We start from the raw sequence: 12,967 nt of genomic DNA, 5'->3' as shown, positions 1-12,967 counted from the left end.
TGAAGGGTTGGGGCTTTGCACACAGGCCACACCCTCAGAGAGCACACCCTCTGTCCATGGAGAAAGACACACTTTGGATGACTACTTACAGGCATGACAAAGGTTACAGAGGATGCTCTGAGGCTGACCTGCAAGGTCAGGGAAAGCCTGTGTACTGGGTCTCAAAAGGTCTTTGAAGGGTTTCTAAAATTAAACTTGTGTATTCACTAAAGCACTTCTAGAGGTTTTATTTTGTTCACACTCTCACTGTGTGTGAAGGGTTGGCACAGATCTTGTGATTTTCATTTCAAAAGTTAACCCAAATCTCTGGATTCTCCATTCAATGCTGTACTCCTAACACTAGGGGTCAGCAGCTTTCCAAAAGTCATGAGTCCATCTAAGAGCCCCAGTTCTGGGGTGCTGCTAGGAGCTGGTTGGGGCTGACACTCTCAATAGGGAGAGACTAACAGAAACTGTGGGTGCATCCCCCCCCAATATTCTTTCAGTAAGATCTCAACTTTTCTTCGGGTACCCTCAGCTGCTCTTGCAAACTCCAGTTGCCTGGGAGAGGTTGAACTGAGAATGGGATTTGTGGCTCAGCCTAAGTTAATTTGCATTCTCCCACCTCCTTGCTCCACGTATTGGTTCAGGGATAAACACATGATCTCAGCTGGACCAATAGAAATTGAGAAGAAATTTGCTGAGAATGACTGGGAAAGTAGTTTACTTGCTTTTCTCAGGGAGCTCTTTTAAATAACAATCAATATCTCTCCTCCTCTCTCCCTCTCTTTCCTTACCCCCTTCCCCATGAGGATGAAAAAACCCAAAGCCCTAGAGATAAAGACTGTCACCTGGCAACCACCAGGTATGGAGGGATAGCTGCAAAAAACAAAACAAAACAAAACAAAACACCCAGCAGAGTGGTGAAGAACAGCAAACTGGGGAGAGCAGGGCTTCAGCTCTTGGCCCCAGACCTCCTTCCCCTGCTCAGCCCTCAGCAGTCTGCATCCTCACAGCTCTGAAACCACTGCATTTTCCTGTGGTTCACTGTGTGGTTTCACCTCCAGTCCAGTACGGAGCCAGGGGAGGGTCAAGGGAGCCTTCACACAACTTCAGGGACCAGGAGAAGTTGACTCCACCTCTCTCCTTTGTTTCGGCGATTCCACAAAAAGCAACACTGAAGGGAATCCTTGTACCTTCACATATTTTTTACAGAGGAGAGGCTACGGTGATAGAGGGTATGAATTTTAGAGTCCCTCAGACCCAAGTTCAACTCTCAGCAACGGCCTTTACTAGTTACATGATTTTTGTCTCTGAGCTTCTCTGTAACATGAGAATGAATGACGGCTATCTATCTTTCACAGCTGCTCTGACGTTTGTGCGAAAACATAGGTAATGAGTTTGGCATTCAAACACGAGCTGTTAGGAGTATTTCAGTATTCCATGGGAGAAAAGAGCACCAAGACAGAAAAGCAGCCAGCCCCCAAAAAGCTCTTCCCAGGGTGTCCTTCTGCTTCCTCCCCATCACAACAAGGTTCCCTGGGCGTAAGTGTGCCGATGAGAGCGGATCCCAAGAACTTCGAAATCCATGTCCCTCGCACAGAGTCTTTATCTACGTCAGGTTGCTCAGGCCTTCCAAGGGAAGTGGCATGCTTCCCAAACTCATTCCTTAATGATGGGATTTCTCAGGGACGTCCTTTGTGCAGTGAGGCAGTGTGCAAAGGAACTACTGAAAAAAAAGGGTTATTACCATCTTTGCTTTAAAAAAAAAATACATGGGATCCTAAATATTTCTATTATTCATTCTCAAAGGCAGGTACTCAGAGTAAAAGTTGACATATCTGCACATGTGTCCCAGGATTCCCGTCCAAGGCAAAGGATACATAAAGTCTTCTAGAGTGGAGGCTGGGCAGGAGGCATCTTTCTCTGCCACATGCTTCTCTCTTTTACATTCTTCCCATGGCAGACTTTACCAGCCCCCCAATATCTGTTCTTTCCTTCTTCTTTATTGGCAGAATACCCTTCCACCCCCAGGCCCCAGAATAAGACCACATTTCCCGGCTCCCTCACAACCAGATGTGTGTGGTCACACCCGTGTGACTACCTTCTGGCTAGCTGGATATAAGCAAAATGGATATAAGCAAAGACGTCCCTGGGATGCATGTGTGCATCCTCCTTCCTACTGGCTGGATTACAATGTGATAGCAGGTGTTTAGGCAGCCAGCCTGGACCATAACGCAGAAAGCCATGTAGCAAGGATGATGGGACAGCACAACAGGAAAAACAAATTTTCAGCCATCTTAAAACTGCCTTATACTCCGGACCTCCACACTTCTTTTACATGCGTGACAATTAAAATTCTATCTCATTTGAGGCATCGGTATTTTGGTGGTGGTTTTGTTACTCACAGCTAAACCTAATCCAAACTGCTACTTTCCTATATCCATCATTCATGTTTTCTCCATTCATCTGTGATATCAGAACTATACTGTCGTTAATGCAACAGGCTGCTTAGGAAGGAGGTAGGGATCCATCAGTCATTCCCACCATAATCCTCAAGTCCCATTCGCATTCTATAGAATGAATTCTATCCATGGTATAACATCAGACATGGAGACCATTTCTTTAAAAACCAAGAACAAAACCTTATCTATTTAAGATGACTGCTTTCTTTTACTTTAGCTGGCAATTATATAAAAACGAAGACTATTTTCTTAGTGATACAGACTTTCAAATGCTTACTACCAGTTGAAAATAAAATATTTGTTCCTTGCAAGCATCAATTAGATACAGTGTATTGAGAGGCTATACTCTGTAAGAAGGTCAGCGGCCTTGGCTTCAAAACAATGAGCACATTTTGACATGGCCACTTACTTGCAATGTGACCTTGGTAAGTGATTTAACCCCTACTAGTTTCAGTTTCTTCATCTATGAAATGAAACCTCATATAGTACTTGCAGAAAAATCAAATGTGCAATGCACCTAGTATGGAAATAGGTGCTCTAATAACAAAGGGTTGCTTTTGTTTGTTTCTTTGCTTTTTATTATTATAAATGAAAGACTATTGAATTTATGTCTGTAGAACTATGTCTTAATAAGTTTAATGTACTAGTTTTATAATCATAGTGGACATCAGTTACTTAAAACTCAGTTTCTTCAACTGTCAGTCAAGCTTATAACAACACCAGTGATATTATTAATCATACAATAAGCAATTATTGACATGTTGCATGATTATCAAGTGTAGTCATTGCACTAAGTCTTTCATTTTCTTCCTCTCTTCTTTCTTCTCTCTCTCTCTCTCTCTCCTTTCCTTCTCTCTCTTCTTTTCGAGAGAAGGAAAGGGAGGGAGAAAGAAGGAAGAGAAATATTGAAACGAGAGAGAAACATTAAGTGGTTGCCTCTCTTGTATGTGCCCCGACCTGGGACCAAACCTCCACCAGCTACCTTTCACTTTGCTGGACAACTGAGCCACATTTCATTAAAAACTGTTTCTTCTTTCTCCCTTCTAGAGATGTTTTTAAGGATATAAATGAAAATGAGAAAGTGACTATAAGGATACGGTGTATAAGAGAAACTTACAAAACTGTAAGGTACAGACAAATATAGTAGCTATTATTGATCAAATAGAATACTTTTTTAGAAGAAAATATGCTGATTTTTAGAAAGCAAAAGATTTCAATCATAAATGAAGGTTTCTTCCTAAAACTTGCACTTAACTTAAACAGTAATCTAAAGCTATATAATGCCAAAATACAAGTACCTGTTTACCTACTTATGTAAATGCTTATCATAATATGATGACAAATATCCATGTAGAATATGTTTTCTTTTTCTCCCCCTTCCTTCCTTCTTTCTTTCCTTCCTTCCTTTAAATAGTCCTCATCATTTGATGCAGGAAAAAGTATCCGATAATTTCTAAGAAAAATATATAGGTACTGTGTGTAATACACATGTGAGACATTTGCATGTACTTTCTTTTATTTTTATAAAATAAATGTTTGTATTCCATAACATGTGTTTGTAAGTTGACTGGAATTCAGAAATTCCTCCCCTTAGAGAAACAATATTTACAATAGCATCTTACTTACAATAACCGCTACCACCCCCAACTGAAAAATTTTCCTTAGATAAAATCCTTGTGTATATGAAGTTACTTTTGTATATAACTTTTCTATAAATGCAAGAACATTTTGGCCTCCTATTGGACAGAAGGAGGGCTGAGGGACTCAGTGGGGAGTGGAAAGGGAGGAAAAGTAGATGCCAGAAGCAGGTTTTGCAGGACAGCCTTGAAAAAGATAAAGGAAGAATCCAGCCTACAAAAGATTACAAATGACACATTAAAAAAAAAAAAAAAAAGGAACTTAGTTGCCAAAACTAAAAAAATGGGAATTTCCACAAAAAAATCCCACGACCTGCATTTTGGCAAAGCCACAGTCAGCTGGCTACTCACAGTGCCATCTCGGTCTCCTTAGTTGAGGTTCCCACTCTTTCTCCCCTGGCAGCGGCTTCCCTATTTACAGATCTGCTGGCCTGTATTTAAGGCATATAGATTTGCACATGTGGTTTAAGGTGTCTGAGTCTGCACACAAACCTCTGACCCGTGTAGAAATAAAGGACCACACAACCGCAGTTCATGGGCCCAGAGAAACAAAAGGAAGCCCTGGATGGTCCAGTTCTCTTCCTGCCACTGACCCACAGGTGAGAACCATTGCCATACAGCCCACAGCAGCAGTCACTGTGGAGGTCACTGTCCCCAGAACAGGTGGTCTCTGCCAGCTTCACCTTCTAGCACCAGAGACTACCTGTGTAGCATTATTCTTAGGATAAAATCCAAAGTTTTTCCCGAGGCCCCAACCAATTCCTTCTGACCTCGCCAGTCACACTGAACTCCTCGGCCCCCACTCTGTCCTGCACACCCCCTCCTTCCAATCTCCCATCTCCTAACTCAGGGGTCCCCAACCATTTTGTCATGAGGGGCTGTTTTTTCCACAGATAGGGGTGGGATGGGGTTTGGAGGGTTGGGAGGGAGGGTCAGGAGATGGAGCTGAGGTTGAAGGTAGGATGATCAGGGAAGATTTGCCTGCTATCCCCGCCCCTCCCTGTCCTTCCCTGTCCTTCCCCGTTCACCTACTGCTGTGGAGGGCAGAGACAGGAGGTGGAGCTCAGTTGAGCTTCCCTCATGGCCTGGTTCCTAACAGGCCACAGACCTGTACTGGTCCACGGCCCGGGGGTTAGGGACCCCTGTCCTAACTCATCCATCAGGTCTCAGCTTGGGTCTTCCCTGTGTTCTCACCACTGCCCTTTATTTCTCATTGTGTTTACCGTGGACCTGTTACACTGTGTCTGCTGGCCCGTAAAAAACTGGCAGGCCTGTCTGCCTGGTCACCTTGATCACCTGTGTCCCTGGCCCTTGACAGGAGGAGGGGCTGGCACAAAGGAGGCAATGAGGACTCCTTCACTGGATAAACTTGTTCCATTTTGTGCCAGGTTCAGCAGCATCTTTGTCATCTTCCATTTCATGATCTCATACGTGAGAAAGCTGAGGTTCAGAGAGGTTAAGTAATTCACTTCGGGTTAGGGTTCAACTTCGAGTCAGCGCATCCCAGAGGCTGCTTCCTTCCCACGTTGGCATTGGGGTGGGGGGGTGCTCAGCCTTCCTTTCCCACAAGAGCAGCCCCGACGGCATACCTGTGTCGAGTGCCCTTGACCGGTGTTTGCATCTTGTTTGTGTCTCTTACTTCAGGAGGAAAGAATGCCCAAGGAGATGGAATTCTTGGTGGTTACTCAAGACTGCTCACACAGTGTGGATAAAGCCTCTTGAACACCAGAGGAAAGGAATGTAGGTCAAATCAATTGCCAGGGCCAGTGTCTCCCTCTATTATCCAACTTTTCTCATTGCATGTGTGAGGCCACAAGTGGAAGATAACTAAGTGGAAAATTCCAGGAGCTTTGTAACTATCACTAAAAACAAAAGCTCAAGAAGTAAGAGGAAGCCTTTTCAAATTGCTTTCTGTTTGAGCTCACAATCATTCTAACTTGAAAGTTCAGATTCATTAGTTTGTTAAGAGTCAACCAGGTATGGAAAACTGCAAGAGGTCTCTGGAAAAATAACCCTTGTTTGGCTGTTATAGAGTGGAGTAAAGGATGATGATGATGATAAATAAAAACAACATTAATTATGAGTCAGGTATACACATCACCATTTAATCCTCTAACAACCCTTTAAAGTAGGTACTATTAACACCCCCATTTTACAGATGTAGAAGTTGAAGCACAGAGAGGTCCAGTATTTTGTTCAAGGTCACCTAGCTGAAGAAACAGGAAGTAATAGAACCCAGCCAAGTTGGCTCCAAAACCTGCTCTTACCCACTATGCGATACAAGTTCCTAGTTTGTGTAATACCAATATAAATAATACTTTCTAATAGTTAGATATACGGGTTTTTAAGAAAAATGTAGTACAGAATTAGTCTAGCAACATTTCAGTACTAATTTGTATCTTACAAATGGATTGTCTACAATAAGAAACTTTGTAACATTGATATAATGCCTTTTCTTTTCTTTTTTATTTTTTACACTTTTAAGGTAAAAATGAAAGGGGGGAATAGTGAAAATCCATCATGGAAGAATTTGAAGGCAAGCCTTAGGAAATAAGTGATGTAGGACTTCCACATTTTAACCTAAGAGAAATTTAAGGACATCTAATGAAATCAAGTTTTGCAATGACCTGCTGAATACCTTATCAACTTATCAATACCATCCTGCAGGAAAGAGTGCTACAATTGCTTCCTATCAATTCTGAGGACTAAAAAAAATAGCCCTTCATGTCTTGAGGGGTCTGAGGTTGAACAAGTAGATACAGATCTCCTGAGCAGCAGAAGGCCAAGCACCAAACACAACAGGAAAACCCGGTTAGTCACAGAAAAATGGGTGATTCAGTAGTTGGTCATTTAAGTCCTTGTTCTAACTATATGACATCATTTTGAAGAAAAACAGTGTGGTGCTTGTCCCGAGTTTCATTCATTTTCCTTCCTGACATACAGAGGGCATGGTTTTAGTAGTTATCCCCCGTTCACAATGTTATGGTCCTGATACGCTCTCAGAGTGATAATTACTTCACTTCTCCATGGTCAGTGTAAGGTTTCTTTGTCACCAAAGCACTCTTTAGTACGATGACTCTCACCTTTGCATCACCACTTATGTCCCAAATCAAAACTGCAAATCTCCTTTTGCCATTATTGTCATTACCTAGCAAGTGTCACAGAAGAGGGAGGACCGTAGCTATGCAGATGGCTTTCTCCCTGTTACCTTCAGATGTTGTCACCAAATCCCGCTGTTAACTTCTCTGTGTTTCTCTCGGAACCTGGGAAGGATGGGCGCACAACCACTCCACCTGGCAGGTCTCTGTTGCAAGAAGTAGTACATCAAAGCCTTGCTGGATTCCCACAGTCACTGTGGCCAGCCGTACAACCCAGACTCCTCTCTGGCTCCCCCACTCACTCACCCCTGCCCCAGCCCATCTCACAGAAGGTTCTGATAATTCAACAGGCTTTATATGGCTTGTGTCTCTGCCTTTCTCTGTGCCACTGACTGACACGCTCAGCGCAGGAGAGTGTTCGCGTAGGACCATGATCTCCTTGCTGGAATGCGCTCTGATCGCCACTGGATGCCACCCGGTGCACGTTCTCTTTCTTCCATTTTTACACTGTTCAGAGGGATCCCTTTGAAAATCTTCCAAGTCCCAACACCTCAGATGACACACAAGATGCTCTGTAATCTACCATTTCCCTAAGCCCTCCTCTGCGATTCCCCAAACTTTAGTCTTCATATATTCATATGCTTTGCTTCATTTAAAATGCAGATCACCAGGTCTAACCTCAGTGATTTTGATTCATGATGTCTAGGGAGCGCTCCAGAATTTGCAAATCCAATGCTTCTAATATATATCTAATGGCGCACAACCCTGGAGAAACACTGTTCCACAGCCTTCCTCTTACAGGTGGCTTGGCTTCCCTGCATACATCCTCTCCATGGCCTGTGGTCCCCAACGCAGCCTCTTTTCATGGCTCTATGACTTTACGTGTGCTGTTCCCTCTGCCCGGAATGTCTTCTTCCATATCCTCCCCAGTTTGCCAGGAGGATTAATTATTTTTCAAGACCCAGCTCAAGATTCTCTTCATCTGACCTACTCAAATAAAGTGAATCCTTCCTTTGGACAACTATTGTGCTTAAGTGTATACTTTTACCATCTCTGTTACCCAATACCAAGACAGTTTTCATGTTAGGAATCTCTGGGAATCAAAGATATGGTTTCCAATCCCCTCTGCCTTCTTGTTAGCTGTTTTAGCCCACCTGGGCTACTATAGCAAGCTACCATAGAATGGGTGATTTAAACAGCAGACATTTATTTCTCACAATCTGGAGGTTGGGAAGGCCAAGGTCAAGGTGCCAGCAAATTTGGTGCTTAGTGAGAGCCTTCTTCCAGCTTAGAAATGGCCACTTTCTCCTATATTCTCATGTGGTGAAGAGAGGAGTGTGGCCTCTCTTCCTCTTCTTATAGGGGCACCACTCCCATCATTAGGGCTCCACTATCATGACCTCACTCCAAATTACCTCCCAAAGGCCCCACTTCCTAATAGCATCAAATGAGGATTAGGGCTTCAATGTCAGCATTTTGGGGGGACACAAACATTCAGGCTACAATATCTTGGACAAGTTACTTAATATCTCTGAGTCTCATCTATAAATGGAGCCAACAGAAGTACTTAATCCATTCAGCTCTTGATACTATCTTAAGAAGTACAATTATTAGTAAGGGAACTGAAGTGAAGACAGTAAATAAATTTTCAAAGATCACTTACCTAGCAAGCTAAATTGCTGGGATTGGCTCCCAAGTAGTCTGGCTCATGCTCATATTCTTAACTACCGAAAACTGGTCTTCCTACTAGGAAATCGGCTGGCTAAAGAAGCAACAGAAGTGTATTGAGTTAGCAAGTGTCTAAGTTTGGTTCCGTCCTGCTCAAAGGTCACAGCGGACTGTTTGGCTGAAGAACTGGGTGTGGGCAGGACGAGCTAGTGGACTTACTCCCCTGCCTTTGTCCTAACTCTATAGAATTAGTCACAACTCCTTTAACGAAGCCCTTGACCTCTGTCACATCTAGGTCTTCCCATTCTACTATACTTCTTCAAGACTGAACTCAATATCACTTCTTCTGTGACAGCTGTAGTGTCCTTCCTGAAACAATCAAATCAGAATCTCTGTCGGTGGGTTCCAGGCACAGGAATTCTGAAGGGGTACCATCCACCTTCTGCCCATCCTTCCAATAAGCAGCTAGACTTGGAAACCATTGCTGGGAGCTTCTGCCTCCCTTGGGCAGTTTTCTGCATCTTGTGATTATCTTTTTGGTGAGACCTACTGTTCTACTAGAATTCTGATTGTTGGCCTCTCATAGGAAATTTTTATGCCATGAGGACCTCTTTGGCACTCTGGTGAAGCCTATGAGCTCCTTTTCAGAACAGTGTTTTTATATGCACATAGTAAAAACATAAAATTACAAGGAAATCAGCAATACTAAAATATAAATATATTGACCACCAGGATTGAGTTTTTTGACCCTAACCTAGAGGTCAGGAATCCAGAATTTTTTTTTTTTCCCTAATCCTCACCCGAGGACATTTTTTCACTGCTTTTTAGAGAGAGAGAGGAAGGCAGAAAGGATAGGAGATGGAGAAACACCGATGTGAGAGAGGTACATTGATTGGTTTTCTCCTGTACAAGGCCACATTGGGGATTGTACATGCCCAGACTGGGGATCAAACCTACAACCTAGGTAAGTGCCCTGAACAGGAATTGAACCCATAAACTTTCAGTCACTAGATGACACTCCAACCAACTGAGCCACACCAGCCAGGACAGGAATCCAATACTCTTGCATCTAGTGGCCAAACACACACTTTGTGCTCACTAAATGCTTGCTGGAAGAACAAATTCAAGAATAAGCCACACCCTGTTGAGAATCACTGTTTTATAGTAGAAAAGTACACTACACAATGAGATTCTAAAGTTATGCAAACAATTTCTGAAACAAGTTCCTAAGGCAAAGGAAAATTTAAAAATTGATAGCCTTAAAAGAAATCAATAAAATCAAATCCTGAACATGTAATCACTTCCGGCCTTTCCTAATGTTCTTCTCTTGCTTGTCAGAAACAGTAGAAAAGAGAAACTGTGGCTATAACTCAAAGGTTTCTGTACTCAAATGAGAAAAATGGAGCATTTGAATATTTTTCCTTCTGTGGTAGGCAGACTAATGGCCTCTCCCAAATTTCTCCTTGTCTGAATCCCCAGAACCTATAATTATGTTTCTTTACATTTCAAAAGGGACTTTGTAGATGTAATTAAATGAAGGATTTGGGGATGAGATTATCCTAGATTATCCAGGTGGGCCCAATGTAATCACAAGGACTTTTAAAAGAGGGAGGCAGGTAGAGTCAGAGAGGGAGATGTGATGGCAGGAGCAGAGACAGGAATGTGGCGGCACAACTCCAGGTGTGCGAGTCGCCTCTAGAAGATGGAAAAGGCAAGGAAACTGCTTCTCCTCGAAAGCCTCCAGAAGGAATCAGCCCTGCCAGCATTTGATTCTAACCCTGGAAGACCATTTCAGACTCCTGGCCCCCAGAACTGTAAGATAATAAATATGTGTTGTTTTAAGCCACTAAATTTTGGGTAATTTGTTATAGCAGCAGTAGGAAACTCATACATCTGTCCCTATCCAATAAGCAACAAAGTGAACAACAGACACAATATGCAAGAAAAAACCAAGCATGCAGGTTGGCTTTAACCTTTATGCCAATGTTTTCAACCCCAGTTACATGTTAGGGCCATGGGGAAGATGATAGATGATAGATAGATAGATAGATAGATAGATAGATAGATAGATACAGAGACACCAAACACACACACACACACACACTCTAACACATACACACTAGGATTTCAACTGAATCAGAATCTTAGGGTGGGAGAGTGATTCCTTGGATCTGAATATGTTAAGGGCTCTCAAGGGTTACGGAACACAGGGAGGGCTAAGAACCCTGTGCCTTACCAACAAAAGTAGAATAAGGTAAAGATATAGTTGGTCCATAGCCCTTTTGTCCCAAAAGAAATATATTCTATTTATAAATATTCTCATTAAATCTTAAAAGACTATTATGAATCAAGGATACAGCAAACATAAAATGAAAATAAACAAAGAGAATCAAATTGTTTGCCTCTAGTTATGGACAAATCTGTGACACAGTTAAAAATAGAATCCAAGTTCTTTCCAAAACTTCAATTCAGTACTCTAGTCACTAGAACAGACTACCTCTCCCCACATAATCCCATATCAAATCTCCATTTTGAATAACAAACAGTCACCCTGAAAGTATGAAAACCAAAGGCCTGCAAAATATTGAAAGCACTGGAGTTATTTATTTTTAATGTCCTTATAAAAACTTTATAAGTGACAAGCCGGCCACCTCAAATCTTATTTGGAGGTAGGAAAGAGAGTTGTATAAATCTTAAACTAATACTTAAAAAAATAAAATTCTTTCCAGGCCAATGACAACTAAAATGCTGGTTAATTGTACAAATGAAACACAAATATCTAAGCAATGAAATCTTTACTATTAAATTTAATAATGTCTAACATTGAAGAAAGAAATTGAAGAAGACACAATTAAATGGAAGCATATACTATCCTCCTGGACAGGAAGAATTAACATCATTAAAATGTTCACACTAGCCAAAACAATCTATAGATTCCACAAAATTCCTATCAAAATACCAATGGAATATACACAGAACTAAAACAAATAATTGAAAAATTTATATGGAACTACAAAAGATCTCAAACAGCCAGAGTAACTTTGAGAAAGAAGAATAAGTTGAAGGTATCACACTACCTGACATCAAACTATACTACCAGGTTATAGTAATAAAAACAGCATGGTACTGGCATAAAAACAGGAACAGAGATCAATGGAACAGAATTAGAAAGCCCAGAATTAAACCCAGGTCTCTATGGTTAATTAATATTTGACAAAGGGGACAGAAGCATAAAATGGGGTAAAAATATCCTCTTCAACAAGTGGTGTTGGGAAAATTAGACAGATCAATGCAAAAAACATGAACAAGACCACCTTCTTACATCATCTACAAGAATAAATTCGAAATGGATTAAAAATTTAAATGTAATACTTGAAACCATAAAACTCCTAGAAGAAAACACAGGCAGTAAAATCTCTGATGTTTATCTTAGCAACATTTTTCTGATATATCTCCTTGGCCAAGAAAATACAATGGTAAACAAATGGAACTACATCAAACTAAAATGTTTTTATATCACAAAGGAAAAAGATAACCTACTGAATGGGAGAAGACATACGCCAATGATACATCTGATAAGGGGTTAATATCAGAAGTCTATAAAGAACTCACACAACTCAACACCAAAAAACCCCCCAAACAACCCAATTAAAAAGTGGGCAGAGGACTTGAATACACACTTCTCCAAAAAGGACATACAGATGGCCAATATACATATGAAAAGAGACTCAACATAACAATTCATCAGAGAAATGCAAATTAAAACCACAATGAGTTATCACCTCACACCTGTCAGAGTGGCTATCATCAATAAATCAACAGACAAGTGCTGGCAAGAATGTGGAGAAAAGGAACCCTTGTGCACTGTTGGTGGGAATACAGATTGGTGCAGCCACTGTGGAAAACAGTATGGAGGTTCCTCAAAAATTTAAAATGAAACTGCCTTATGACCAGCAATTCTACTTCAGGTGATTGATCTGAAAACAAACAAACAAAAAACCCAAACGATAATACATGCACCTCTATGTTTAATGCAGAATTACTTACAATAGCTAAAGTATGGAATGAACTCAAGTGCCCATCAATGGATGAGTGGATAAAAAGCTGTAGTACATACATA

The 12,967-nt window shown here is 41.4% G+C and overlaps 1 protein-coding gene across 2 annotated transcripts in view; it reads right to left on the bottom strand.

Moving 5' to 3' along the window:
- SCHIP1 (schwannomin interacting protein 1) overlaps window positions 1-12,967 on the bottom strand; it is a 670,407-nt gene that overhangs the window by 81,671 nt on the left and 575,769 nt on the right. The gene's annotated exons all lie outside the window — the stretch shown is intronic.

Source organism: Furipterus horrens, unplaced genomic scaffold (genome assembly GCF_987537825.1).
Source record: "Furipterus horrens unplaced genomic scaffold, mFurHor1.1.pri manual_scaffold_1, whole genome shotgun sequence".
Classification (NCBI taxonomy): Eukaryota; Metazoa; Chordata; class Mammalia; order Chiroptera; family Furipteridae; genus Furipterus; species Furipterus horrens.
Note: the sequence above shows the minus strand (reverse complement) of the source record. Positions and strands in the feature narration are given on the sequence as shown.